Genomic DNA, 7036 nt, shown 5'->3' on the forward strand with positions numbered 1-7036 from the left:
AAAAAAAAAAAAAAAAAAAAAAGAAGAAGAAGCTCATATAGTCAAGACAATCCTAAGCAAAAAGAACAAAGCTGGAGGCATCATACTACCTGACTTCAAACTACACTACAAGTCTACAGTAACAAAAACAGTAACATACTGGTATCAAAACGTATATATAGACCAATGGAATGAACAGAGGCCTCAGAAATAACACCACACATCTACAACCATCTGATCTTTGAGAAAACTGACAAAAACAAGCAATGGGGAAAGGATTCCCTATTTAATAAATGGTGTTGAAAAAACTGGCTACCCATATGCAGAAAACTGAAACTAGACTCCTTCCTTACACCTTATACAAAAATTAAAAGATGGATGAAAGACTTAAATGTTACACATCAAACCATAAAAACCCTAGAACAAAACCTAGACAATACTCTTCAGGACATAGGCATGGGCAAAGACTAAAACACCAAAAAAAGCCAAAATTGACAAATGGAACCTAATTAAACTAAAGAACTTCTGCACAGCAAAGGAAACTATTCTCAGAGTGAACAGGCAACCTACGGAATGGGAGAAAAATTTTGCAATCTATCCATCTGGCAAAGGGCTAATATCCAGGATCTACAAAGAACTTAAACAAATTTACAAGTGGGCAAAGGATATGGACACTTCTCAAAAAGACATTTATGTGGCCAACAAACATATGAAAAAAAACACATCATCACTGATCGTTGGAGTAATGCAAATCGAAACCAAAATGAGATACGATCTCATGCCAGTTAGAATGCCGATCATTAATAAGTCAGGAAGCAACAGATGCTGGAGAAGATGTGGAGAAGTAGAAAAGTTTTTACACTGCTGGTTGGAGTGTAAATTAGTTCAGCCATTGTGGAAGACCATGTGTTGATTCCTCAAGGATCTAGAACTAGAAATACCAGTTGACACAGCAATTACATTACTGGTTATATACCCAAAAGATAATAAATCATGGCCAGGCGCGGTGGCTCAAGCCTGTAATCCCAGCACTTTCGGAGGCCGAGACGGGCGGATCACGAGGTCAGGCGATCGAGACCATCCGGGCTAACATGGTGAAACCCCGTCTCTACTAAAAAATACAAAAAAACTAGCCAGGTGAGGTGGTGAGCGCCTGTAGTCCCAGCTACTCGGGAGGCTGAGGCAGGAGAATGGTCTGAATCTGGGAGCCGGAGCTTGCAGTGAGCTGAGATCTGGCCACTGCACTCCAGCCTGGGCCACAGAGCAAGACTCCGTCTCAAAAGAAAAAAAAAAAAGACTATAGTACTGAAAACAGAATGAAATGTGCAGAAAATGAACCAAAAAAACTCGATACAGAAACCACTAGTCTCACACATTTCAGAGATGATGGAAAAGAGAACATAAAAAATGGTTTAACATGGAATATCTTAAAATTATGCAGATATCTGTGTGTCCACAAAACAAACAAACAAAAGTCAGAATGTTCACTCTCTTGTATGCCATGAACAGTACTTTGGCTGTCACTGTAAACTTGAAGGAAGATTACAGAAGTGAAAGAAGAATTCTTAGAAATTTTAAAAGCATAAGACAGAAGATGCCCCTGTGTGAGAGAAAATTAAAATAAAATAAGGCTTTCCAGAAACTACTTTTGGAGCACAGCTTCGAGAACCACTTTAAGGACTGGCTTCCTCCTTGACTTTGGACCTCTCATCCATGTTGTCTGTATTCACTCTCACCTACCTGGGGTTCTTCCACCATCTCATGTCTCTTCATATTCCAGGGCTCTTTTCCTTGCTCCAGAAAATGATCAGGTCTGGCTTAAAGGCAGCAATACCTGTTTTATTAAAAATGAACAACATGCGTCTTGCTCATATTCTCCAATTACCAACTTAGTAATGTGCTCAGTAAAGAGGATGTAATAGAATATTCTAATATATTTATCCCAAAATACTAAATTATAACATATTGGGAAAAAGTCTTATGGGGTGCCTGCATAAACTGGCCATAAAAATATGGGACAATAAGTTCTGGAAAGTTACAGGAGGTCTCTGAGGAAGAAAGCCTCCTTATTACCATCACGTTCCCATGACCAGAGCTTGACCTGCTCTCTTATTTATAAACACTGTGCTCAAGGAGAAAGATACTCCTTTGAAGCACTGGAATGTGGCCAGATATGCTGGTTCCTAGTTAGGCCCACTCCCCACAGCTGCTCTCTGATAAGTTAAAGAAAAAATCAGAAGTTAAGTTTATGCTGCTTCAGCACAAAGAAAATGCACCCAAACCACCACTGCTCTAGGTGTATGACACACCGCCTCCCTTTCACCGTTTCAGCCCTTCTTCTCATTCCTTCATCACCACCACACTTTATGTACCCTACAGGTGGTGTTAAGGTTGGTCCCCAACAATAACAGAAATTTCTAAATATTTAGAAAGTACTCTAATTTTGCAGGTTCTTAATTTTATCACCTGGTACTACTGAATTAAAACTTGGAGATTGCCAGCAAACTTTTGAAATTACCATTAATCTAAAGTGAAGGACACAGATCAGCTCAAAATGTGGTAAGTTCAGGTCAAGATGAAACATCTCGAAATTTTTTTTCTATATGGAAAATCCCCATGATTTTCTTGAAAACAAAATCTGAAAGCATAAACTACCAAAAGAAATTATACAAAAAAGAAATGGTGTTGGGAGCTGAAAGCCTGAGGGTCGTGACCAACTCAGCATTCCACTGGAGGCTGTATGATCAAACAGTGAACTGTTTATCATGAATGCAGAATGTGGGCAAACTCGCTTCTGCTCCTGCCACCAGAAGGTACACTGAGGGCAGTCACTCCCTGGTGCCATGCTTCTTGAGGTTATCTACTGTAACATCTGGAGACTACTGTTCAAAGAATGCAGTCATGCAGTCCTACACTGAGTCAAGAAGCTGACCACAACCTCCCCCTTCTCCCTATCTCCTTGATTCAATAAATACGAAGGGCTATAGAGGCTCAGGGCCCTTATTACTAGAAGCAGAGTCCCCTGACTCCTTCTTCCAAATATACTCTTTTTTTTTTTTTTTTGTCTTTATTCCCACATTCATCCTCCTTTGTTCAGTCCAATAAGATCCGCAGCAAAGTGGCATCCGAACACAGGGACTTGAGGATGTGAATGAAGAAGGTCTGCTGGAGCAGAAGTGAAATTGACCAGATGAACGGGGACCCTGGGACAAAACTGCCAGAAGTGGATATAAGGTCAGTGCTCTAAAGAAGTACTAGGAATGGGAACTTTCTGAATCAGGGTAACATGAGCAGAATTTGTCTATTGAAGAAACACGTTATGTGCAGTTGCTTAAAGTTCTGTTGAAACAGTCTGGAGCTCAAGTTAATTCACAGACATTAACTAAGCTTCTGAAGGAGGTTATTAAGCATAACTTATGGTTTCTGCAGGCAGGCACTCTCAATGTGGAAAATTGGGACAGAGTAGGAGATGGATTCAAATGGGCTCATCATAAAGGCTTTAAAGTAGACCCTTCTGTTCTTTTCTGCTTGGGCTTTGGTTTGCACGGTCCTACTGCCACTGTCTCCTTCTTATTCTGTCGGACAACAAGAGTCAGGTTCTGAGTCTCAAGAGTTAAAAAGATAATTTGTTCCTCCAACAATGCCTATTGAAAATAATGAGCAAAAGAAAGGGGAGAATTGGCCACTTGCTAAGTAGGAAAAAGGAGAGGAGAATTGGCCTCTGCCACCCCCTCCAACAACAGAAGTGGAAATCCCCATACAAAATAATTTTGCTTGCTGCTGCTGTGGCTGGGGAACCTTTAGGACCTTGTGCTTTTCCTATTACTGTGAGGCCTGATCCGAACAATCCACAACATCTTTTACATGAGCACACTCCTGTACAGTTTACATTACTAAAAGAATTAAAAGTTAGTGTGGTTAATAGTAGAGTGCAAAGCCCATTCACTACAGGGTTGTTAGAATCGGTGTTCAGAGCCATGCACCTCCCACCCTTTCATATGAAACATTTGGCTTGCACTTGCTTATCCACCAGGGCACACCTGACATGGAGTTTAAATTGGCAAGAAATGTGTGCAGACCAGGCGAGGCAGAACCACGCCACTGGTCAAGGAAACATTACAGAAGAAATGATGACAGGCAGTGGCCCATTTTCAGATCTGGTACAACAATTAACATTCCCAGAGGCTGCTTACCACTGGTCTGCCTTAGCCACCAAGCATGCTTGGAGAATAATACCTGAAGAGGGAGTTCCAGTGCAGTCTTTCTACATATCATGCAGGGATCATGAGAGCCTTATGTACAATTTATCGCATGGTTGCTAGAGGCAGTGTGGCATCAGATCCCGCATGTCCCTGCTCCAGAAATGCTTACCATAATTCTAACCTATAATTCTAACACAAATGCAGATTGCAAGTGAGCAGTGGCTCCTGTGAGATCCACAAAAACCTTGGGGAATTACCTTAAAGCTTGTCAGAATGTAGGAACTGAATTTCATTGTTCCACAATGTTAGCACAAGTAATGGCTAGTTTAGCAGGTGACAGATCTAAAAGGAGCCAAGGGTCAAACCCTAAAGTGGAAAAGTGTTATAATTGTGGAAAAACTGGACATTTCAGAAAGGTATGTCACCAGATCTCAGGACAGAAAGGACCTTACAATGCAGTGCCCCCCACCCAGAGCAGAAAAAACACCAGCACTCTGTCCTCACTGTAACAAAGGGAATCATTGGGCTGCAACAGTGGAAATCATTTGGCTAATCAGTGCCACTCAAAATTTCCTCATAATGACAACCCCCTGTTGGGAAACGAGAAGAGGCCCTGGACCCAGGCCCCTCAAACAGTGAAAGCATTCCCATTTCAGACCACAACCCCATTTAAAGGGTTGGTCCCAGGAGAAACATTGATTTCCTCTCCCCAGGAACACCAGAAGTACAGGATTAGATCTCCCAGCCAGAGAAAGAATTACATTAGTTGCAGGAGACAAACCTACCAAAGTATCCACTGTCACTTTGGGGACCTTTACCAGCAGGACACATGGGACTAATTTTAGGCAATAGCTGCCTTAACTTGCAAGGCATCACTGTAGTCCCAGGAGTAGTTGACTCTGATTATGAAGGAGAAATTCAAGCAGTTTTAATGTCACAAGATCTTTGGGTTTTTGAACCAGGGGAATATATAGTGTAATTATTGCTTATGTCCTGTAAATTACACCCTTCTCCACAAAAGGAGAAATGAGGAAATAAAGGGTTTAGGAGCACAACTACATGAGAAATTCATCTATCACAACCCATGGTCTCTAATAGACCCACCTATGTAGAACAAATTAAAGGAAAGAAATTTTATGGGCTTATGGAAACAGGAGCTGATGTGTCAGTAATATTCAGTAAAGATTAGCCCCCATTTTGGCCCATTTTGGGTCGCATCCCTGGGCTATGGATTCCTGTTAACCAGTCCGAGTCTTGGGCTGCCACCCCTTCTTTGCACTTCATGAAACTTCTTCTAACTCAACTTACTCATTGTGTCCACAGAGACTTAGGCATGATAATTTTTGCTATTGTTTCCTTGGTCACACTAATAACTTCTGTTGTGATGTCGTCTGTAGCTTTGCATAGTTCTATTCAACAGCTCTATGTTGAGGAGAACAAGTACAAAGCTTCAATTGCAACAGCAATTGTGTTGTCATTTAAATTACACTCATATTTGTGTAACCGACTTAGAACATAACCAAAGTGAGTATCCATGGGGCCTTGTGAGAGCCCACTTGCAGGGAGCTTTCACATCCAACATCACCTTTGACACTGGTGAATTACAAAACAAAATTCTTGATTTAAATAGGCAAACTCAAGAGTTTCAACCTTCTTTAGAAGACTGGATTGAATTCCAGCAAGGCCTGGAGAGCCTCAATCCTTGGACCTATCTAAACCACCACATTAAAATCTCATATGTCATTCTTGGAGTAATGCTGTTCTCTGTTTTCTGTTCATAGTCTGTAAAATCGGATGGACCAGCAATCAGAATATGAGAGCTGCCCAACCTGGCCTTACATTCATTCGGTTAATGCTAAACAGAAAGGGGGAAACGTTGGGAGCTGAAAGCCTGAGGGTCGTGACCAACTCAGCATTCCACTGGAGGCTATATGATCAAAGAGTAAACTGTTTATAATGAATGCAGAATGTGGGCAAACTCGCATCTGCTCCTGCCACCAGACGGTACACTGAGGGCAGTCACCCCCTGGTGCCATGTTCCTTGTGGTTATCTGCTGGAACATCTGGAGAGTACTGTTCCAAGAATACAGTCATGCAGGCCTGCATTAAGTCAAGCAACTGACCACAACCTCCTCCTCCTCCCTATCTCCTTTACTCAGTAAATACAAAGGGCTATAGAAGCTCAGGTCTCTTGTTCACTAGAAGCAAAGAGCCCCCGACCTCTTCTTCCAAATATACTCTTCTGTCTTTGCCTTTATTCTCATGTTCATCCTCCTTTGTTCAGTCCAATAAGGTCTGCAGCAAAATGAAACCTGTAGCGTATACTAGGAATTGTGTATTAAAGTTATTCTCACCCAGGAAGACCAGGTTTCTGTAGTTCTCTAACATCACATTTCTATATAAATTCTGCTGTGCAGTGTCCAGGCATTGCCACTCCTCCAGAGAGAATTCTATGGCCACATCCCTAAATGTCAGTGATCCCTGGAAAACACAAACAAACACACATATTTACCAATTGGTCATGGGCAGAATTTTTAATTTGACTCACGGTAAAATGGAGAGAGTAAAGAGAGTTGGTTCTGATTTATAAGCAGGATGGAAATTATTCAATAAAATAGTTTTCAACACAGAAATATTCTCTAATGTTTTCTCTAACTCTGACAAAAGAAAGTGGTATAAGATCCATAACATCAGTGTATATGTAATATTTTTCTAGATAATAAAGTATAAATTGAGGGCATAAACACTAGCACGTACAATTTTGAGTGCTGTATTTACACTATACAGAATTAATTGTGTGCCAGGCGTGGTGACTCATGCCTGTAATCCCAGCACTTTGGGAGGCAGAGGCGGGC

The 7036-nt window shown here is 41.3% G+C and overlaps 1 pseudogene; it reads right to left on the minus strand.

Annotated features, from left to right (window-relative positions):
- LOC108513262 (zinc finger protein 93-like) overlaps nucleotides 1–6662 on the minus strand; it is an 18566-nt pseudogene extending 11904 nt beyond the window's left edge.
- Nucleotides 6663–7036: the final 374 nt, after the last annotated feature.

This window comes from Rhinopithecus bieti, unplaced genomic scaffold, assembly GCF_001698545.2.
Source record: "Rhinopithecus bieti isolate Rb0 unplaced genomic scaffold, ASM169854v2 scaffold_32582, whole genome shotgun sequence".
Classification (NCBI taxonomy): Eukaryota; Metazoa; Chordata; class Mammalia; order Primates; family Cercopithecidae; genus Rhinopithecus; species Rhinopithecus bieti.